This window comes from Cupressus sempervirens, chromosome 3, assembly GCF_028749045.1.
Source record: "Cupressus sempervirens isolate cs-2001-9-10 chromosome 3, ASM2874904v1, whole genome shotgun sequence".
Taxonomy (NCBI): Eukaryota; Viridiplantae; Streptophyta; class Pinopsida; order Cupressales; family Cupressaceae; genus Cupressus; species Cupressus sempervirens.
Window position 1 is genome coordinate 1,084,619,466 of NC_143120.1, and position 25,425 is coordinate 1,084,644,890.

Consider the following 25,425-nt stretch of genomic DNA (forward strand, 5'->3'; position numbering starts at 1 on the left):
ACCTATTATTTATCAATTGAATCCTATTATTCTATCTAAATTCCAAAATCCTCATTTATTAAATAAATCTATTTGATAAATAAAACCCTCAAATCTAATAATCCCCTAACTTATCCGTAAACCCTCTTTTTAGCCTAATCCACCCCATCCACCCATACTAACCAAGCTTAGCCACTAACTCACCCACCCTCATGAATGTCATCCACTTGCAAATCTCTAACATCCATAATCTAATCCTAAACCCAAGCCTAATCCACCCCCTAATGTTGTCACATTCCCTAAACAAGCTTAAGACTTTCCTAAGCCAAGGAAAATCAACAATCTCAACTCCATCCAAAATATCCCAACCACCCAACAATGAATGCTCTTACAAAGGCCATAAAGACTCTTACAAGCTCTTACAAGCCATAATGAAGGGTCTTTATGAAGATATTATCCCTTGAGCCTCCTTTGTTGACTCATCTATCCCCTTGCCTCCATCCACTCACCCTGTGACATGTGTCACTTCTTGATTGGTGCTAAACAAGCACAATCCATGTGCTCCCCTTTGAGTGCATCCTAGCCCTCCTTAATCTTTCATCTTTCCTTCCATCTTAGCCCTCCATCCCTCAAGCCCTTAGCCTATAAATTGAATCCCCTCCCAAGCCTTTTCATCACAATCTTACAGCTAAAGTTATAATGCCCTTTTGAGAGCCAAAAGCCATCAACCATACCCTTATGATGCCAAATTGAGAGCTCACAAAGCTACCAATTTTCCATTTACTCATCCCCACCATTGAAGCATAGTTTGAGCATCTTGATCATACATCCCAATCCTTAGACTCATCTACCAAGCAAAGAGCTAAATCCTATTGGGAGAGTCCATTCATTTGGCTCACATTTCCAATTGGGGTTTCCTCTTTAGTCTCTCATTTATGTTATGGTTTTTATGCTAGTTAATGCTTTTGTTTTTGAATAGATTAGTATTACTTGCTAACATATTTCTCATATACAGAATCTAACATATTTTGTTCAGAAAATGACTAACTGAGTTGTATGCAAATATAGTTCTTGAAAATCTAATATGGTACACAGTTGTAGTATAATGGAACATTAGGATGCTGATAAATGAGTTGTGAATATAAGGAATCAATAATAGACCCAGCATCAGGATTTAACTTAAAGTTTGATTTGAACCTTTGAGTGAGGTTTCATTTAGTAAGGTTATGAACTTCAATTATTGAAGTTGTTGTCTTTGAAAAGAACCCGATAATTGAAAACCATGTGGGGAAGTCAATTAATAACAAGTAAAGTTGATATTGTAAGAGGAGGATGGAATTAGTTCTAAGATAGCTGATATCCTTGTTGTTTTAAAAATAAATGGTGAATCCAATATTCAGAATTGATGTCCACAACATAGGCAGTGGATAAATCTTTTTTTTTTTTGGCATTGGAAATAGCCAAAAGAATATCCAAAATTTAGTAAAGGAATTGGTTACATTAATAAGTGAGAGAGAAGGCTAACTTCTATTGGAAGAAGGGTAGTGGATGTGTGAATGGATAAAATGAATTACTTATCTGTAATGTGTCTTCTATGACACTTTTATAAACTTAGTTGTATTTTTGTACTCGATGTATGACATTTAACTAGTCACTTCTCTTTCTTTGTAATATGGGGTATCTCCAGAATTGATTTGTCTAGTGTTTCTCTATAAGAGAATGTAAAATACATTACCTTCTAGCTTTTGTTAGCTGAGCTCAATTTTGTATTACATCAAGCTTTGAGTCCCTTCAAACTTTTCTCTACAAGCACCAAATCTTTCATACTAATTGTTAGAATGATTTAGAATAACTAAGAGGTCAAGTGAGGAAGGGAGGTCAATCACAAGTTTCCTCTGGTTTAGATGTACCAATTAACTTTTAAACACTTCAAACAACTCAGATCTAACATCTAATCCACTTAGTCTCTATAGAAACATATTAGTAACATAAACTTGCAGTCGAATGTCTCAATAATAACAAACTTGATGAATGTAAAACACTAATAGTAAAACATCACAAAAAACATCCACACAAGCATGACACGAAGATTTAATGTGGAAACCCAATTTGGGAAAACCACCAACAACATGTCACCAATTTTTCAATCTTCTGAAGTGAGCTATGTTAGGAGCCAGCCCTGTTAAAGGTTATAATGCACACTATTAAGTATGAATCTATTAAATGATTTAATCACCTTGTCAGGGGTGGCCTTGTTAGAGGACTTAAGAATATCCCATTAGAATGTTACCTTGATTAAAGGATTTATAAATGAATATTAGGTCAACCTAGATTAAAGGATTTTAACTGATACAATGGTTAGAAAGTAACAACAAGTTGATCAAAATAAATACAAATCAATTTGCAAATATAGATTACAATTCTAATTCAATGACTAACTCATTTACTAGCCTTCATTATCATCTCCATCACTAATTTTCTTGGCAACCCTTCAAGAAATCACTCTTCACCTAACATTCCATTGTTCAAGCATCTGCTCAAATTCACCAATAAACAAAATCAACAACTGCTCCAACCTATCTAAGACTACTAATTTCTACCAACCATTTTAGATTATCCCTTATACCTCCTTAAATAAGTAATTAGATTGTTTTCTACTTAAATACCACTATTGATCTTAGGGTTAGGTTGGATCCATGAATCCATCCATCGTTTTGTTTCATCCTTTCTTTTCTAAAAACTTCTCAAAACTAATATTTGAATCTATGCATAGAAAAACTCAAACATGGTTTACCTTGTGCTAAATGTTCTAGCTCATCAATCATTATCTTTAACACACTTTCCATATTTCGAGACATCAACGGTGTCATCCAGGAATTGAGATTTCTTCATAAATTGTAAAATGTTGTCACTCAGCCAACACTTTGTTCCTTGGACTTAGTCATCACTAGTAACTCGATCTTCACTAAATTATCTTTCTTAGCTTACATTTTCATTGCTCATTTCATTTACTAGTGCTTAGTCCAGCTTCTCTATTACTCTCTCTTTTACTATTTCTCAGTTGCCACTAAATTTTCTCAATTTCTATTGTTCACTTGGTCGACACTAGCATAGCTCTACTTCAACTATAAGTTCCTTAATCTTATTCTTTGAAGCTTGGCTAAGCCTAAGTATTTGTTCTTCATTGGTCATATTTTCCAATCTTTAACACAAATATCTTCTCAACTTGGTGTTATGATTAAACAATGCATTATCTTTCCAAAGTTCACCTGATCAAGTACCCATTGTTCACTTCTTCTCAAATCCCCTTCATCAAACATATTGATATGGAATTTTACTTTGGTAGAAACTTTCTCACCAATAAGGTTTGAGATAAATAACAACATAAAAAATGTTCCAATTGTAGTTCCAATTTAGGTATGGACTAGGCTACACTGAGCATTCCACTACCAAGAAAGGAGAACCATCCAAGAAAGTTGACCAAAGGAGTGTATACACCAATCCAAATCCAAGAAAACATACATAATATCACTATGGAAAGCCTAGACACACAAAAAATGTCTACACGAGAAAAACTAGTAAGTTCAATGTTACTCATAAGTTAATACAATCACTTTAGAGGTATCACTTTGAAATTTGAGTACTCCCATAATGGTGTGTTATCATTGTCAAAAGCTAGGTCACTTAAGAAATAACTATAAGTACCAAGCATCAGCACCTAAGGAGGAAGACCCAAAAGGAAAAGGAAAGTTTAATGTTGATGAAGTATGTGAACAAATGAATAAGGCATGGAGGAAGAAGATAAAAGAAAATGAGACATCAAGTGCTAAATTTGGTGACACCTCATCCAATGGATTAGGTGAAACCTACACCCCCAATTACACCTTACAAGAAGGTATGGAACTGCATTATCATTGATATATCTTACATTAGTTCCTAGAATATAATGGGATGAATTCCATATCTACATATTTTATGATGCACAAGGACAACTCATGTAGACTAGAAGTAAGAAAAGTTGGCAAGACACACTAAGATGGTTGGTAACAAAAGATGTAGTGTTGAATGAGTAAGTAATGTTGGTGTACTAACCAAGCTTGAGACAACTCTATAATTCTAATCAAGTGTGTGATAGAATGATGCTTTTACTAAGTTATCAATGGTAACCATGTATGAGGTATGAAGAATTTAATATACCCTAATGTGTACTAAAAGAAAAATTTTGTATAAAAAGGGAAAAGTAATTTATTTAGTTACCCTGCATTTTTCAGAGCAAAGAGAAAATTTGAGCAATTTGTGTGAGCAGTTTATTGTAGAAGATTGTGTGTGCAAATTTTTTGAAGAATCAAAATGTGAAGGTGAATTTGGTGTGAACTAAGTTAAGTGTGAGTGCTTGACTATCAAAAACCTAACATGTCTTAATGGCTTCAATTTATGCAACCATTAAGAGAAAGATCAAGGTAAAATCACTGAAATCAATCTAAAATAAAGCATGTAAAGAGACAAAGTACAAATCATATCTTCAATTGTACCACCAACTAATGAGGTGGGTAAATTATTTTCTATTCCACCTAGGGTTTTATTGGTAAATGATATCTATTCATTCTATCACTATAAGATTGGAAAAAATTATAATTATGAGATTTAGGAAGTGTATGAAAAATTATGCATCAACAAGAAATTGAAAGATGAATTCAAACATCTAGAGACTAAGGGTCTTACTCATTCCCTTCATTTATCAAAGAATTTAAAGAGGACTTGATTCGTATTGTATTGAACTGAGTCCACAATATGAAAATGTGGTTGGATGAACTAGTTAAGATTACGTGAGGTGTAATTCACATGGTCATTATAGGTTATTTCATAATAGAGAAGGTTAAATAAACCCCTATGGCCTCCAAGAATGAAATTGAAAATCACATGAAAGTAAAGTGGGATGGACATGAATTAAAGGTTGTATTAATTGAACACCTAGAAATAAAATTTGGAATTTATGTTGTTGCATAAAAAAATGTTCAATCAAGTAGACCCAATAGTGTTTTGTGCATAGCATTTAACCTAGGCTAAAAACTTGTAGAGAAGGATCACAAATATGAATTAGTTGAGTTATAGTTAAGGCAACTTGCAAAAAACATGAAGACAATTAGGCTTGCAAGGTCTAATACTTGCAAATTTGGTTCATTACTAGTATGCATTTTCTTTTACATAAGAAATTATTTTCCCTTGCTTGGACAAGTTAATTGGAAGATAGATACCCCTGTTATATATCAAATCAATGTGTTTATTTAGACCCTAGGTAACATGTTTGATAGTGTTATGATTAAATACTTCAAAAATTTCAAGGAAATGATCAATCAAAGACACATAATTCCACCAAAAATAGTATAGAAGTAGAATGATTATATTTTCTCTCTTGTTGATACCTACAATACATTATGATGGCTTGAACCCATGGATTATGAGATAAACATAGACTAGGCCACTAAGGCTATAGAAGCTTTAATGAATGAACTGGTTGATAAGACAACCCAACTATTTAGGACATATGAATAGGTGAAAGAGAAGACCAAAATGAATATGGTCACACCCAAGGTGCATATGAAAACCAAGAATATGATTGACACTTTGGAAGGTGAACTCAATGAAAGCGAAGATAATCAACCTGCGATGATTATAGAAGGCAGTGGTGAAGATGTTGCTAGAGAAGAAGACAAAGGAAAAGAAATTGTTGTTGTAGCACCATAAATAAAGAAAGGTAGGAAAAGAACTTTGGCTACCCCCTTAGTCCAAAGAGTATAAGATCAAGGACCTGAGTGGCTCAAACAATTACACTACCATTGAAGAAGGGTATAATTAGAATTACAAAGCCAACTCAACCACTAGTTAAGACATATCAAAAGAGAAAGGAAGTTCCTAAATCATCAAGAAAGACAGAAAAAAAACCTACGCAAAGTATCTGAGAAAGTTAATTTTCAAAGATGATAATGAAGATGTTGAGGATAGAGAAAGAATTGAATCAAATGAAGCAAGTCACATTAGAGTTGTTGTGCATAAAAGGCCTCAAATTGTTGTGAAATGGTTGCATCTCTCAAACACCGTGTAGGTCTCTCTACTTTCAAATTTATTAAGTATGATGAGATGAATGATCCTAAAAAAAACTAAGATTGAGGAGGCATTGGTTACAATGATGAAAAAATAATTAACAACCCTAGAAATAGGAAATATGACACCTAATGAACTATATGAGAAGATTGATAATAAGTGGAAGTATTATTTGAGAACTAAGAAGAAAATGAGAGAAACGTCACTAGCTACCTTAATGCCTAAGTTTAAGTTAAGTGAAATTAATGAAGTAATGAAAAAGTATAATCAAGGATTTGTGCAAAAGACAAGAGCCCTATATGTTTTGGCTAGAAAATTACAACTAGTTGATATAGATGTACAAATGATTTGGAGGTAAATTTATAACATCAAAGATGTCAAGGAGGAAAATAAAGAAGACAACCTCAAGTACATAGAATTGGATAATCAAGAAAAAGATTATGCTGACAACATTGCACTTGAAATAGACAACATGGTAACTAGTGTAATTCTCAAAGAAGATAAAATAAATATAGAAGATACACAAGATGAAGACCTAGCTGAAATTACCAAGAAGGATGAGAATGCTATGATTGGAATCAAGCATAAGGATGCAGGTCTTGTATCTACCAAGCCAACATTTTCTCATATATTAGGATATGCACATATAATTGACCAAATTAAACTATATCTTGTGTATGATGCATAGAAGGAACCAAAAATGATAATGACATATCTACTAGTTCATTAAATATACTAGCTGAGACTATTCCCATGATTAGAGATAACGAGAAAAAATATACTAACACTGAGAAATAGGCTAAAGCAACATAAGGGGGAGACAATGCTAAGGAAAAACAAGATAATGTAGATACCAAGAAGAAGGATGAAATTGAAGTTAATTATAATACACATATACAAGGAGACTTAGCCAAGTCCAATGCAAATAAGTTTGCTACAGGTGAAAGAGCACCATCCTACGAACATCTGAGTGAGAGAATTATTGGGAAAGGATAACCATAATTTCAAATAAGAAAAAGATTGAGGATTTATCACTCTTTACATGTACACCTAACTATATATACAATCCTATGTTGTTATATCCCAAGAAATATGAAGTGCTTATTACTCATTTGAGCATGGATCTTGTACTATTTGTACAACCTACAATAGTTTCTACTATTGATCCACTAAACAAGGAGGATGAAACTAAGAAAGAAGCTGAATCTAAGAATAAAAATCTGGAAATTCAAGTTCATGTGCCACAAATAGTATCCTTGAGCACAAGCAATGTTGAAATAAAATGAGTGAAGATGAAGAAAAAGAAAGAGTCTCATAAAATTAGGTCTAATCCTATTACATTAGATGAATTAATTTTTATATCAGCATAGGATCCAAATAATTTGGATGAAGATAAAATGAATAAAGACACTGAGTTATGTCAAAGGAAAGATTAACACACAAGGTTAAAGAAGGAGCATAAGTAGAAACAAGTATTGCATGATGTGAAAGATATCCTACTAGAAGTTGTGCCAGACATCACTTTGAATGAAAAAGAACCTATATTAAATCAACTTGTATAGATTATTGATAAGCTTAATGAACAAGATATTGACACACAATCAAAGTTGTTGTAGAGAGCTGAGAATAAATTTGAAAAAAGGTGTTAGAAAAAGTTTCAACTAAAATTACAATTCAAAAAGTGGCATTATCCGCTTACTTTATTGAGCTAGATATGATTGTACAAAATTTTATTACTCTATTTCACAAAACATGTGACATTCCATCTCTCATGTGATGTAAAGGAAAAATTTCAAAAGATAATTAAGGATATGAAGGCCAGTGGTAATGCACTCATTGTTGATCCTAGTGCTACATTATTACACTATTTCCAAGTAAGATGCATAACATGATTTCAACATCAAATGATAGAGGAAGAGAGAAAACTTAAAGAAATAAATTAATGAAATTCAATATTTTCTATTACCTCATCTTGAGGTTATGAAAAACCATGTTAATATGGCCAAAGAGCTTGTAGCTTCTCCAAGCTTATCCATTGTAGACCACATGACAGATCTAGCAACCAAGTTGATGATTAAGAAGCAGGCAATAGAGTTAGAAAGGACAAATTAGGACAACGCAATGACTATTATGTTGAAGCTATTGGAAATATTATGAAAAGCTAAGTTACTAAGAGGGGAGGGGTGAATTAATAATTAAGAAATTTTTTATAAAAATTTATCCTTGATTAGCAATTAATCCTTTATGTGAATTATGATCTAACTGCATGCATGAGAAATTGAAAACATGAAAGTATACACTGTTGGATAATGTTGTCCTTGATGTCACACAAATGTCATATTAGTCATTAGTCTCAAGTTCATCGAGCTTAGACAGTCTACAATACAATCTACAGTGCCAACCGAGCTCACTCAGTCATCGAAGGAAATGTGGAAGACAGTGTTAATCGAGATAACTTGGTCAACAAAGGAAAGGTGAAAAAAAATGTTCACCGCGCTCACTCGATCAATGAAGGAAATGTGGAAGTCAATGTTAACCTAGTTTCACTCAGTCTCCAAAGGATAGTTTCCACCAAGCTCACTCGGTCATCAAAGGAATCATGGAGAAGTCAATATTAACCGAGCTTCACTCGGTCTCCAAAGCATAGTTTTCACTGAGCTCACTCAATTTTCACAGGAAACTCAGTACTTACCGATTTCTCCCGGTGATTGAAGGATTATCACGAAGTTCATTGTATTAACCGAGCTCAATCAGTTAACATAGGAATTATTTTCTAAACAAAGATTACTGTGCAGGGTCGGCCAGTATAGGGATTTTCAAATTAATTACTTCTAGCCGACTATTGTAATTGTTTGTTTAGTCAGTGATTCAAGCCGACTAAGTTAATCTGAAAGGTATATATGGTCATTCAAGTTATGAATTAAAGTGTGACATTGTGAAAAAGAATTTATCAATGCAAATTATAGTATGAAATGAAAAAGGTGAGTGTTGAGAAAAGTTTGATGAAGGATCAGATGTGTTGAAGGAGCTATAAAGTTGCATTTGATCAGTAAGGATCCAGTCAAGCATAACAGAGATCTGTAATCAGCAAAGATAAGTTGTACATTATATTAGGTCACTTCATTGTTGCTTTCTAACCATTGTAGCAGTGAATTCAAAATCTCTTAACAGAGTTGGTTTAACAGCCATTCAATAAATCCTCTAACAAGGTGACAGTTCAGTTGAATTGTTCTAAAGACCTCTAGCAAGGCCACTCCTAACAAGCTGATTAAATCCTTTAACAGGGTCACACCTAACAGTGTGTTTTTGTAACCTTTAACAGTGTTGGCTCCTAATAGGGTTCACTTCATAAGAGTGAAAAACAGTATCTAGTTACATTGGTGGTTTTTCCCATATTGGTTTTCCACGTTAAATCTGGTGTCTCTTGTGTTCTTAATTGCTAAATTTCTTTGTGCATGATAACATATCAGTTCTTAATATTTGTCATTTGCTACATTATCAAGTTTCAGCATTTTATATTAATCAAATCAAGGGGATATTCAGACATCTTAGGGACTGTGAAATTTTTTGTAGTAACTGATTCACCCCCTCCCCCTCTCAGTTACTCCATTCTCATTTCCAACAATTGGTATCAGAGCTTTTGGTGCTTGCAAGAAGAGATTTCAAGGATCTAAGCCAAAGATCAAGATGTCTTACAAAAGAGAAATTCCAAAACTCAATAGAGATAACTTCTTCGCATGGCAAGGATTGATGAGGCTTCATCTGGCTACTGTTGGTGATACTGGACTAAAATATCTTGAAGAAAAATATGAAGAACCTCTTGGCACATTGTCTATCAATGACATTGCTGAAAAGAAGACTCACAAAAATATGATGATAGACATAGCATCCGCTCTCAATTATGAAGAATTTGATGACATTAAGGACTGCAAAACTACCTTTGAGATGTGGAACAAGCTAAAAGAAATCTATGGAGGAGATGATAATGTGAGAAGAGCAAAAGCAGAAAGTCTAAGAGGACAATTTGATCAAATGAGGATGAGAGAGGATGAAAACATTGCAAAGTATGTTGAAAGAGTTAAAGCATGTGTGAGTGCAATCAGAGCATCTGGAGGTGATATCAAAGGAGAAACAGTTATAAGCAAAGTTCTCAAAACCTTGCTTCCCATTTATGCAATCAGAGTTTCTGCAATTCAGGAAAGAAGGTGAGAAGCAAATCATCAGATAAATCTTGAGGCCATAGTTGGAAGACTAACTACATTTGAACTAGATAACTTTGACAACTATGTTCCAGCCTCCAAGAACATTGAATCAGCATTTCAAGCCAAGCTATCACTCAAGGAGAAAAACAAAAAGGAGAAAGAATCTCAGTCTGAAAGTGAAAATGAATCAAGCCAAAGTTCAGACAGTGACCTCGAAGTAATTGAAGCTCTACTAGCAAAGAAATATTCTAGAGGCAGAGGAAAATACAAAGGTAAAATTCCTCTAATCTATTTTTCTTGTGAAGAAATTGATCATATTGCAGCTGTATATGAGCAATGTTAGTATGCTAATAGAAACCAAATTTAAATAAAGCTTCTACAAACTAAACAAAATTCATAAACTTCAAGATAGACTAAGATGAGCTCTCAATTAAGAATATGAGCCATTAATGGGCTCTCTCAATGAGAAGCTCTCTTGTTGAGTGGCTTTGTCTAAATAGATAGGATGTATGCTCAAGCTTATGCTTCAAAAATGGCTTCAAATGGAGTTGGAATTTGGGTGTAAGTGTATGGTTTTGATGTAAAATGGCTTCTTAAAATGGCATTATGACTTTACTTCATGGATTGTGTTATTTTGCAAAGGGGAAGGATCCAATTTATAGGCAAGAGGCTTGAGGGTTTGAGGGCTAAGATGCAAGGATGGGGAAAAGCTCATGGAGGGCTCAGATTGCATGAGAGGAGAGCACATGGATTGTGCTTCCTTACAGCCAATCAGGGAGTGACACATGTCACAAGGTGAGAGGATGGAGGAAAGGGGAAGGATGAGTTAGCAAAGGAGGTTCAAGGGATAAAATCTTCATAAAGACCCTCATAATGGCTTGTAAGAGCAATAAAAGGGCTTGGAAGAGTCATTTATGGCCTAGTGGGCTTCATAAAGTTTTATGGTTGGGATATTTTGAAGGACATGAGAGGAATTTCAACTTGGGCTTGATTAGGAAGGTTTTAAGCTTGCTTAGGATTGTCCAAATGATTAGAGGATGGATTAGGATGGTTTAGGATTAGCTTAGGGATAGGCAAGTGGATGGCATTTAATGAGGGTGGGTGAACAAGGAGATATTTGTTAACTTTGGCTTGGGTTAGTAAGTCTTAACCCATGTTTAGGGAATGTGACAAGGTTAGGAGGGGATTAGGATTAGGTTTAAAGACATCTTCTAGAAGAGTCTAGACTTTGGATGAGGATAAAGACTTTCTAGAATAGTCTAGAACTTCCTAGGATGAGGATGAAGACTTTCTAGAAGAGTCTAGAACTTCTTAGGATGAGGATAAATTAGATTTTTAGGAAATAAATAAAGTTTTATTTATTTCAAGGGTTTGGGTTGAGGAGATATTTATTAAAACTTTTTTAATAAACATGAGGATTAATATTTAATCTTAATTAAATATTTTGAGTTGGGATTAGGGGTAGGAAATGATGGGATTAGCCTTTAATCAAAATTAAAGAAGGATTAGAAGATTTTGGAAGAGGTTAGTGGTCTTAAGTAAATTGTCCAAGTTTTGGGCAAAAAATAAATTTTTTATTTATTTTGGGTTTTTTGGTCAATTTATTAATTAAATAATTAATAAATAAGGAAATAATGTTTAAATAAGATTTAAACATTTTTGGGAGGGATTCCTTAATTAAATATTTTTAATTAAGATAAAGGGATTTAATGGCATAAAAATTAATTAATTAAATAAATAATTAATTAATAAATGATGATGTCATCAGGAATTTTTCAGAAAATAGAAATATTTTATTTTCTAAAGGTTTTTAGGCGTCTACAGCAGCAAGGTGTCTAAACAAGCAAAACAATGATGAAAAGAAAGATTACAAATGGAATGGCAAGAAAGACTTCAAATCATCCAAAAACAAAGGTAAGAAATCATTTTTCATGGCTGAAAATTCTAAAGATTATGATAATAGTGAGGATGAAATTGTTTATATTGCCATTAAAGATGATTATGACAATGATGAGGAAGATAAAATGGCACTTGTTTCTCATATAAGTAAGAATGGTACATAGATTATAAACAGTGGTTGCTCACATCATATGACTGGTGATAAAACTAAGTTTGATCAGTTTGAAGACTATGATGGTGGCAGTGTAAGGTTTGGTAATAATGAACCTTGTTTCATAAAAGGAAGAGGAAGAATCTGTCTAACCAAAGAACTTGTATGTAATAATGCCGATTGGGTTGAAGGTCTTAAACATAATTTGCTAAGTGTGGCATAGTTACTCAATACTGGATTCAAGGTGGAATTCATGCATGGAAAGGTAAGACTATTGAATGAGCAAGGAAAGCTAATAGGATCTGGCACCCAAACTAAAGGTAACTTGTTCTATCTAGAACTTGGTGAATGCTCATGTTTTATTGCTCAAATTGAAGAAAGATGGTTATGGCATAAAAGTTTGTGTCATGTATATTTTGATAATCTGATAAAAATAAGCAAATTCAAGAAAGTGAGAGGCATTCCTAACATTAAGAAACCTGAGGTTGGTCTATGCAAGAATTCTCAGATTGGTAAAATGGGAAAAACTAGTTTTAAAAGCAGAACTATCAGTCTGAAGATATACTAGAAATTGTGCATACTGATTTATGTGGACCCATTGGAATAGAAAGCTATACTGGAGAAAAGTTTTTCATTCTTTTTGTTGATGACTACTCAAGAATGATGACTTTCATGTATCTAAGGAATAAATCAGAAGCATTTGAGAAATTCAAATGGTATTTGGCAAGAGTAGAAAAAGAAACAGGAAAAAGACTAAAATGCTTAAGGTCAGATAGAGTTGGTGAATTCATCTCACATGAATTCAACAACTTCTGCATTGAAAAAGGTATTAAAAGACAGGTCTCAGCACCAAGAACTCCTGAACAAAATGGAATAGCTGAAAGAAGAAACAGATCCATCATGGATTGTGCAAGAACTCTGATGATAGAAAATAACGTTGCTATCAAATACTGGAAGGAAGCCATCAACACTACAATTCATACCTTAAACCGAGTACAGTTGAAGAAGGACTCATTCAAAACTTCCTATGAATTATGAAAAATCTGAAGAAGAAAGAAAAAAGGTACCTGAAGACTACAGAAGATTTGTTTACATTGAACTAGATACTATACCAAGCATACCATTCACTCAAGAACCCTCAACTCCCAAGTCATTAGTAACCGAGTTGCAAAAAGTTCAAACCATGCCACAGCAACATTCAGACATTACCGAGCAAGTATCTACCGAATCTGAAATGTCTGAGCCAATTCTTACCGAGCTAGAACAACCTAAACACGAAATTGAAGCACAAGGAGATAACAATGAAACTCATTCGAGAGGCAAAGAACCTGTATTAGCTAAATATGTCAGAAGACATCATGCACTAGATCAGATCATTGGAGACAAGTCTGAAGAAACCTTGACAAGAAGCAAGCTGAAAAATACTTGTTTACTTGCTGATTTTGAACCTAGAAGCATTAAAGATGGATTGACAAATGATAGTTGGATTGAGGCAATGAATGAGGAAATAGAACAGATAGAGAGGAACAAGACATGGACTCTTGTACCCAGTCCTAAAAATAAGAATGTAATTGGAACCAAGTGGTTATTCAGAAACAAGTTGACTGAAGATGGTAAGGTATCCAGAAACAAAGCCAGATTGGTATGCAAAGGATACTCTCAAGAAGAAGGCATAGATTATGGAGAAACTTTTGCTCCTGTTGCAAGATTGGAAGGAGTCAGAACCTTACTTGCATATGCTTCTCACAAAGGATTCAGGGTTTATCAGATGGATGTCAAGTCAGCATTCCTCAATGGAATACTGGATGAAGAGGTTTACATTGAACAACTTGAAGGTTTTATTGATCCAGATAAAAGGGACATGGTTTGCAAATTACACAAGGCACTATATGGTCTAAAACAAGCCCCTAGAGCATGGTATGAAAGATTGCATAACTATCTTATTCAGATTGGTTTTCAAAGAACTAATGATAATAGTAACTTGTATATAAAGGAAGGACCAAATAATAAGATTGTCTTGGCAGAAATATTTGTAGATGATACTGTTTTCACAGGGCATGATGATCTTTGCAAAGAATTTTCAAAAAAAATGAACAAGGAAATTGAAATGTCTATGTTTGGTGAAATAAAATTCTTTTTTGGTCTTCAAATTCAACAAAATAAGAATGGCATCTACATCACTCAATCAAAATACATCAAGGAGATATTGAAAAGTTTGGTATGGAGGACTATAAACCTGTTGGAACTCCTATGTTACTGGATTGAAACTTACCAAAGATGATGAATCCAAAGAGTAGATCAAACATTGTATAGATCTATGATTGGAAAATTGCAATACCTAGTTCATACCAGGCTAGATATTGCCCTTGCAGTTGGTATTGTTGCAAGATTTTCAGCAAAGCCAAGAGAAACTCACCTTATGGCAATCAAAAGAATAATGAGATATTTGAAAGGAAATGAAGATTATGGCTTATGGTACAAATTTGGAGGTAATTTGGTTTGAAAGTGTTTATTGGTGTTGATTGGGTAGGAAACCTTGATGACAGAAAAAGCACAAGTGGAGGAGCATTTTTTCTTAGAAAAAGATTGGTTTCTTGGACAAGCAAAAAGCAGAATTGTACATCCCAATCTACAACAGAGGTAGAGTATGTTGCTGCAGCCGTAAACTATTCAAATATTGTTTGGTTTAAGCAGTTATTGCAAGGAATGAAGATGGAAATCAATGAACTAGTTGTCATGTTCTGTGACAATACTAGTGCAATCAACATATCTAAGAATCCAGTGATGCATTCCAAGACCAAGCATGTTGCAATAAAATATCATTTTGTTAGAGAATTGGTGCAAGACAAGGAGATCAGATTGGAATATGTCCATACAAAGGAACAAATCACTGACATATTCACAAAGCCTTTACCTAAGGATGCATTTTTGTATCTCAGAGGTAAGTTAGGGGTCATTCCCCTATCTGAAGTCCACTAAAAATAAGTTCTAGTGATGCATCAACGCATACAAGATTGAAGATCTATCTGTTGATGCAGTTTAATTAGAAATTATTGCATATGAATCAGTACTAAAGGTACATTACAATTCACTTAACTTATGTTGTCTTTGGCATGTGTTGTCAAAGAGGGAGAGATTTACTGTCATATCCTTTCGAAATTTGTGAGATTTGAAAAAGTTTTCCATGAAGTCCCTTAACAGAGGGAGATTATTGAAAGAGGGAGAAGTATGTTATCTTGTTGGAATTGTTTACAAAATTTTATTCTGTTATGACATGTTGTGTTGCCACCAATGCCAAAGAGGGAGGTTATTGGATAATGTTGTCCTTGATGTCACACAAATGTCATATCAGTCATTAGTCTCAAGTTTATCGAGCTCAGACAGTTTGCAATACAATCTACAGTGCCAACTGAGCTCACTCGGTCATCAAAGGAAATGTGGAAGACAGTGTTAACCGAGATAACTCGTTCAACAAAGGAAAGGTGAAAAACAATGTTCACCGAGCTCACTCGGTCAATGAAGGAAATGTGAAAGTCAGTGTTAACCTAGTTTCACTCGGTCTCCAAAGGATAGTTTCCACCAAGCTCACTCGGTCATCAAAGGAATCATGGAGAAGTCAATATTAACTGAGCTTCACTCGGTCTCCAAAGCATAGTTTTCACTGAGCTCACTCATTTTTTCATAGGAAACTCAGTACTTACTGAGTTCTCCCAAAAATTGAAGGATTGTCACGAAGTTTTTTGTATTAACTAAGCTCAGTCAGTTAACACAGGAATTATTTTTTGAACAAAGCTTACTGTGCAGGGTCGGCCAGTACAGGGATTTGCAAATTAATTACTTCTAGCTGACTATTGTAATTGTTTGTTTAGTCAGTGATTCGAGCCGACTAAGTTAATCTGAAAGGTATATATGGTCATTCAAGTTATGAATTAAAGTGTGACATTGTGAAAAAGAAGTTATGAATGCGAATTATAGTATGAAATGAAAAAGGCAAGTGATGAGCAAAGTCTGATAAAGGATCAGATGTGTTGAAAGAGCTGTAAAGTTGTATTTGATCAGTAAGGATCCAGTCAAGCATAACAGAGATCTGTAATTAGCAAAGATAAGTTATACATTATATCAGGTCACTTCATTTTTGCTTTCTAACCATTGTAGCAGTGAATTCAAAATCTCTTAACAGAGTTGGTTTAACAGCCATTTAATAAATCCTCTAACAAGGTGGCAGTTCAGTTGAATTGTTCTAAAGACCTCTAGCAAGGCCACTCCTAACAGGGTGATTAAATCCTTTAACAGGGTCACACCTAACAGTGTGTTTTTGTAACCTTTAACAGGGTTGGCTCCTAATAGGGCTCACTCCAGAAGAGTGAAAAATAGTATCTAGTTACATTGGTGGTTTTTCCCATATTGGGTCTCCACGTTAAATCTGGTGTCTCTTGTGTTCGTAATTGCTAAACTTCTTTGTGCATGATAACATATCAGTTCTTAATATTTGTCATTTGTTGCATTATCAAGTTTCAGCATTTTATATTAATCAGATCAAGGGGATATTTGGACATCTTAGGGACTGTGAAAGTTTTTGTAGTAACTGATTCACCCCCTCCCCCTCTCAGTTACTCTATTCTCATTTCCAACATACACAACACTTTAACACAAGATTTGGTAACCCAAAAACCTTTCAAATAGAAAGTAAAACTAGGGTGGGGATGATACCCACAAGCTTTAGTACTACAGTATAAAGTTGGCCTATTAAGGCTTACAATAATCACTTCTACTGATCTTCCCTTTTAGGAGCAATAAGGATTGCTAGGTCCACCTTGCAAAAGGATTTACAAACATACAATGAAGTATGCACTCAGTAAAGAGATTTACATAAGAATATTAGGTCTACCTTGTTAAAGGATTTGATTGATCCACCTATAAGGATGAACTAGTAGCTGATCTTTGATCTACAACTTGGTTTTCTAAATGAGATTCCTTATACTATTGTAGCCTTTGTAATTTTCTCTTTTGCTCTTCTCTGATGATTATATTAGCTCTCTTATATGATTTGGATGTGATACAATACATTACATATATATCAATCCAATTACATAATTACAAAGTCGGCCATAATACAAGTTTACACAAATATTACAAACTCAACCAAAGTGTAGAAACTCGGGTTCTAAAGACAGACTCGGTGAGGTTTTGATACTCGGCATCCACTGTCAATGCTTGGAATCATCATGCACTCAGTAGACTTAGAGGCTCGGTCCATACTGATCACTTCCAAGTATTCTTGAACTCAGTCTACACTAGTGACTTAGTGAATACTACAAAACTTGGCATATAAACTAAATCACTTGATTCACACTACTAAGCTCGGTCAATGCTATCACCTCAAGCTCAATATAAACTAAGTCACTTGGTTAACACTAGACTCACATCACATCAACTAAAAACTTGGTAAGCACTACACAACTTGGTTTGCACTGGTAAATGTGGCATGTACTTAGATGCTTGATTTACACTGTTGATCATCACCTTAGTAGCAACTACTCGATGCAAACTAAAATCTATCCAAAGGACTTGGTAGCAATTGTTGACACAGGGAGGGATGAATAATTAGGGCCAAAGGCACACCTAACTATCTAAACCACCTTGCAAGAGTTAACATAGCTGAAACACAACACACAAAACAACAACCAAAGGAGGAAGAAGAGAAAACACTTATTGATTCATTAAATAATCAGAATACATGCCTAGCTGTAAGGCCTTTTGGGTTACAGCCAAATGCAAAATATATTCAAGATCAAAGATCCAACCTCAAATTCATAGCTTCAGATACATATGCAACAAACTTTCCAAACTTTCATGTTCTACTTCAGAATCCCTCAAAAAAACTACCCTAACTTTAAGCCTAAACACTCTATATATACTTGTCAAAATGACTTATAGATCATTCTAGAACATTACATAAGAGGAAGGCTGGCCCAACAATGGTATGGGCATATCCCAAGAAAAGATCTTAACATAAATATCATGATTGAAATAAATCCCCCAAGTTAGCTCGCACCAAAAACACAAAAATCATGTCCAACTACTGACACTTAGCATAAACAAGAAAACTTGACACATGAAGGATCACTTAGCATGCACTAGGTAACTCAGCACATGAAGAGTCACTCGGCATACACTGGGTAACTCGACACATGAAAGAACACTTGGTTAACACTAGATTGCTACAGTAACTCGACATCCATTAGAGCTACAATAACTCAACATCCATTAGAGCTACAGTACTCGACATCCACTAGAGCTACAATAACTCAACATCCATTAGAACTATAGTAACTCAACATCCACTAGAGCTATAGTAACTCAACATCTATTAGAGCTACAGTAACTCAGCATCCACTAGAGTTACAATAACTCAGAATCCATTAGAGCTACAGTAACTTGGCATCTATTAAAGCTATAGTAACTTGGCATTCATTAGAGCTATAGTAACTTGACATCCACTAGAGCTATAGTAACTCAACATCAATATGAAAAATGAACAAAAATGGGCAGGATAATAAGGCAACCCAAGATGCTCCTACATCAACTATAGAACTCAGTAACAATTGAAATGCTTAATTAACATTATTAACTATACAATATTCTTGGTATGAACTCACAATCTAAATAAGTGTATGTCACTAATAACAAACATGAATGGAATGTCAACAATCTACCCCTTTGGCATTAGTGACAAAAACACTTATCAGCAAAAATTGAATTCAAGAATGTTCAACAACATCTTTATCCATCACCTTATATCTCCAACTTGGTAGAGTATACTATTTTTGAGTTTTTCAAAATTGCTTTTGTAAAGGATACATTTTTGTACAGGGTAATGCTCCCCCATACATGATATACAGTATACTATACATATAATCTACATTTTCTCTATAATCTACAATTTTTTTTCAATTTTATCCCTTTTTATATCTTATCCAATCTTCTCCCCCTTTATATCATATTATAGCTTCTCCCCCTTTTTGACATTAATGTCAAATATTTATGCTTATATTTACATAGTAATGCCAAAATGAGACAAGAATTCTGAGTGTCAATATGAGCTCCAAGGTCTTGTCCCATTTCTCTTGCATGACCCTGCATGTGTGTAATGCAACCTGCACTTCTGCTAACAATTCAATCATGTGGTCTACAATAGAGAAATTATTGTCATGGATGAGCATTTTTAAATATGCAATATGCTTTTGCAATGCGTCCATGTTAGGGAGAATCATATTCTGGATATCTATCAAAGTAGTTATGATTATTGCTTCTTCTTTGGGTAGTTCTACCTGCATATCTGTCAAAAATCTAATCTTATTGAAGTAAGCAAAGCTAGAACTTAGGTCAAGCTACAACTATTGTGCACTTGCCTTCAGATCTTCATCAATTTTTGATAATTTATCTTTTATTTCTTTTGTGAAAAATGATGTATCATATAACTTACCAAAAACTAAAGATACATTAATGCAAGAGGTTTCTAGAGAGCCTAAAATAGTACATAATTCTACTTTATGAATGGCAATATGTTGAGCAATAAGTTCTAAAAATTTATTCCCAAACTTTTCTTGGCTTTTTGTAACAATTTATCCTATCCATCCAAATATTCATTGTATTTCTGGACTGCCTCTACTAACTTATACAAAATTGGTTGAGAAATGTCAACCTCTATGCCTATAGCCTCTACTAGAATGTTCTTTGCATCCTTAATGATCTTGAATTCCTTGTTCCTTTCGTCTCTTAGCCTTTGCTACTTGGCTTTCTATTGAACAAGTTCACCAAATTGTTGCATCTGATCTAGAGTTAGATTTAAGATGTCCCATTTTGGAATGACAATCTCCTTATCAAGATCTATAACCTCCTCCTTTTCTTTGCCTTTACCCAAAAACTTTGTGCTTGGTTGAGTCTTGATCTCAACTATTCTTCCACTTATTGCTCATGTACTTGGAATGGAAACAATTGTTGAAATAGTAGTACTTGCTGCAAAAATGGATACTACACTCATTGAAATACTAGTGGTAGGAATACCTATTGTAGCCAAAATTGATGTAGATGGTAGAACTTGCAACTCAGTAGATGAAGTGCTGGGCACTATTATCAATGGAGTATCGAGTTAAATTGGTGTAGAGATTGATTGAATGCTTGTGCTAGCAATTTTGGTAGCAATCAATCCTATTGAGGCTATCTTCATGCTTGATTTTATCGATGTTTTTCTTGAAGAATGAGGGAGTGAGGCTATAACTGCTATAGCATTCTTAACTAGGTTAGTTTCCTCAACATCTTGTGTATCTTCCTTGGTAGCCTCTTGCTCTTGTTCCTCTTCATAATCAACATTATCAAAATAAGTTACTTCTTCATCATCTTTCTCTTCTAATCATCATCATCCTTATCACTTACACTTACAAAAAAATTGCTCAGTTTTTGAAGAAGATAGACATTTTTCAATGTATTTGTAGCGTTCTTCACAACATGCTCTATCTCATTCAACAAAATAAGACAAGTATTGAATCTTAAAGTTAACTTTTCTTCATTTTTCTTTAAAGATTCTTTTTCCTCCTTGTCAATCAAATTTGGCATAAGTTGCTTCAAGGTCTACTCATGAATATCCTTGTCAATTTGCATCGCATGCTCTCATCTTGGCTTAATTTTGTTCATTAATGGATCTAGAATTTGTTGAGTAAGTTGATCAGGTGATTATTTCCACTTACCCATCTTGGCTATTAGTATATCTTCAATCTACTTTTTCTCATCAGTAGTTCTGGTCTCATATTTCAATGTCTTGAAGTTTTTTATTCTAGAACCTTATTCCAATTCTTTCATTCTTTCTTCAAATGTGTGTGGAGACCTCTTGAAAATTATGTCTCCTCCCTTGTCTACTTTCTTTCTGGAGGATCTCCTTGTGAATGTGGTAGTGAATGTCTTAGTAGGCTTGGTAATTATTATCTTACCCTTTTTCTTCAGTGGCTCCTCTTCCTCTAATTCTTCATCTTTTGCTTCTTCGTCCTCACCTTTTGCTTCAGTTAGCAAAAGAGTAGAATTGGTTTTCAATTTGGCAATCCTCTTCTTCCCCTTGCTAACTACCTAAGGAAGCTTGATTTCCAATTCTATTCTAGGCTTTGCCTCATCATAGCTACCAAAGTAAGTAGCCTTGGGATCAACTAGCTCATTTATTAGTGCCTCAATTATGTCTTCTATTTCATCAATATTCACCTCATATCCTAGAGGTTTCACCCATGCAATTCTAGGCCTAACTGCCTGAATATATACCTTATCACTATCTACCATAAAACAAACATCATCTTTACAATCCTCAACTAGTTTCTTAGGGATTCAAAATATGTTATTCATTTTCTCCTCGAATGCATCAAAATAATTTTCCATGATACTTGTATAATTTTCTCCCATTTTAGCAATGTATTCATTAATCTGATAGAGTACTAACACATCTTTCCTCCAACCAACAGTAACTTTTGATGGAAAGAATTTTTGAACATAGAAAAATAAATATGTCAATAGTGAGCCAAACTTACATGGATTTTTCTTTGATGTCCTAATGCTCTCCATGTTTTTGTTGAACTAATTCAATAGTAACTTGGCAAGGTCAAGAGAAAGGTTGTTCTTGACTACCTTGTAAGCCAAGTCCACAGCTTCACATGACACACTATTCAACCTACTAGAGTTGTATATCTTGTGTGCAATGATGTGAATGCTGAACTTTAGTTTTATGTTACTCACACTGCTTATTTTCATTCCCCTTCCATCCCACTTGTCTAGGGTTTTCTTTTCCAGTTCAACTCGACTTAGGGTTTTGATTATTTTGGCTTTTGATAACCTAGGGAGACTGGTGATCTTGTGGATCATCTTCTTTGTGATCAAAATTGGTTGCTCCAACCACAACTAACCATTATGCACATAATTGAGGATGTATCTTATCCATTTAATTTGAAATTCTCATAGCATATGAGGAATATGTGTTAAACCTTTAGCTTCCAGATGTTGGTGTTCTAGTTTCAACATGCCATTAACACATAGCTTCTCTAGGGTTTCATCCATCTAGATAATGTACCAATATCCTAAATTGCAATTTGAAATGAGAATGGATATCATTAATCAATAGTACCTTTGAAGGGATTTGAGATTGCGCTCTACTCAGATCTAGGGTTTTTACAATTGCAGGTGTTAGCTTGAAATCTAGTACATTCTATTGTACACCATGAACTAATATACATCTGATCCTCATTTCACCTTGCTACTTGTAGCTGCCATTTCTACTTGGTAGGTTTTGAGAGAATTCAAAAACTTTTGGTAACAATTTTCTCAAATTGGTTGAATGCTCTTGAAGATCACTTTACGCAAATAGCTCTCAAAAATTCACAGTGAAAAATGACTTCAATTTCATTCCTTTTATCAAATTTTCTCATAAATGCTTGGTACGAATGTTAGATAAAATTGACATACTATCATCCACTTAACTAGCATTGAATACTCTGTGGAGTCTTTCGTGACTCAATAACCACATAAGATTTAGTTACTCCCAACCTCGCTTGGTAGAGTTTGTAACCTGACCATGTTTGGTAAGGAAGGTAACTTGGTAGTAACTGGTACCTCTTACTTGATGATCCCTTTGCATCTTGAACACTAATATGGATCTTTTTGTCCTATCAACTGGAACTAATTTAGATGTCTTCTTTAGTAGCCTAGTTCTAGTTCTCTTTTGAGAAATCAAGTGGAAATGGTGGAGTCACCCAATTCTTGAGTGACTTGATCATTACTCGAATTGTATTCTCAATAGACTTTGGAACCCATTATTGTCTCATTTTTTTTCTGATGTTATCAAATTTTTCCTTCTTTTCATCTTCTATTCTTCTAGTATTCATACAATTTTTGGCAAGATGACCAAGTTCTATATAGATGAAACATCTTTTGGTAGTATCTCTTTTCCTCAAGTGATGTTTTATACAATTCATTCCAATGTGTCCTAATTCTCTACAATAATGACATTTGTACCAAGTGTTATAGTCCCAACCAAATATATCTTTTACAATTTATTCTACTAGATTCAGTATTTTGGTTTTGCATTCTGATGACTTGTGCCCATGCTTCTTACATTTTTGACATTTTCCTTCAAATATTGGTTTCTCTATGCATTCATTTGCTCTATGACCATGTTGATTACAATTGTAGCATTTTCTATTGAATTTTTCTTTGCCATTTCTCCAACATTTTCTTGAAGTATAACCTATCTTACCATAGTTACTGCAAGTAGGTTTTTTATTCCTTTGAGCTCCTTGCTTGGATGATTTACCTTCTTCTATATATCCAATTCCTACTTCTCCTTTTTGTCTAAAATGACTCTGCTCATTCAACTAATTCATGTCTGCTTGGGATTTCATCATTCTTTCATTAGTTTTTCTTTCAATGTTTAAATCATTCTTCAATCTTTCATTCTCTAATCTTAAGTTCATGATTTCTTCATTTGCATTGGTGAGCTAATTAATAAAGTCTACTTGGTGAAGGGATAGGTGTTGAATTTCATCGTTATTTCCTTCTATCTCTTCTCTTATCCTGTTTATATCTTCCATGACTTCACACAATCTTACTAACTGAATTTCTTGCTCTCTTCTTATTTTTCTTGATTCTTTTTGAAGAGTACTATTCTTTTCCAATAGTTCTTTGATTGCTTCATCAGCTTCATCTGTTGTGCTTGAATGGATGTATTCAATTCTTTCTTCAATGTAGAGTGAATAATTCATTTGGATTGCAAAATCTTTTCTTCTTTTCAAGGATTGAGAGAGTTTCTTTTTTTCTTTCTTGAGTTATCTAATGGCCAATTCCAAATCTAGCTTCTCATTATCAATAGCCTTGTCAAGTCTGAATACCTCCCTTGCCTTTGATATTTGTTGAAGCTGTTAAACTTTATACTAAGAACCATAATGCTCTAATACCAATTGTTAGAAATATTATAACAAGCTAAGTTACTGAGAGGGGAAAGGTGAATCCATAACTAAGAAAACTTTTATAAAACTTTATCCTTGGTTAGCAATCAATCCTTTATGTGAATTCTGATCTAACTGCATGCATGAGAAACTAAAAACATGAAAGTATACACAAACTTTAACACAAGATTTGGTGACCCAAAAGCCTTCCGAATAGAAAGTAAAAGTGGGTTGGGGATGATATGCACAAGCTTTAGTACTGCAATATAAAGTTGGCCTATTAAGGCTTACAATGATCACTTCTGATGATCTGCCCTGTTAGGAGCAATAAGGATTGCTAGGTCCACCTTGCAAAAGGATTTACAAAAATAAAATGAAGTATGCACTCAGTAAAGAGGTTTACATAAGATTGTTAGGTCTACCTTGTTAAAGGATTTGACTGATCCACCTATTAGGATGAAGCGGTAGTTGATCTCTGATCTCCAACTTGGTTTGCTAAATGAGATTCTTTTGAGTGTACAAATCACCTTGCTATGATAGATGAATCTTTTCTACTCCTTATACTATTGTAGCCTTTTTTAATTGGCTCTTCTACTCTTTTCTAATGATTATATTAGTTCTCTTATATGATTTGGATGTGATACAGAACATTACATATATATCAATCCAATTACATAATTACAAAGTCAACCACAATACAAGTTTACACAAATATTACAAAGTTGGCCAAAGTGTAGAAACTCAGGTTCTGAAGACTAACTTGATGAGGATCTGATACTCGGCATCCATTATCAATGCTCAGCATCATCATGCACTTGGTCAACATAGAGGCTCAGTCCATATTGATCACTTCCAAGTAATCTTGAACTCGGTCTGCACTGGTGACTTGGCAAATACTATGAAACTCAAGATATAAACTAAATCACTTGATTCACACTGCTAAGCTTAGTCAATGCTATCACCTCAAGCTCAATATAAACTGAGTCACTTGGTTAACACTAGACTCACATCACATCAACTGAGAACTTGGTAAGCACTACACAACTTAGTTTGCACTGGTAAACTCGACATGCACTGAGATGATCAATTTACACTATTGATCATCACCTTAGTAGTA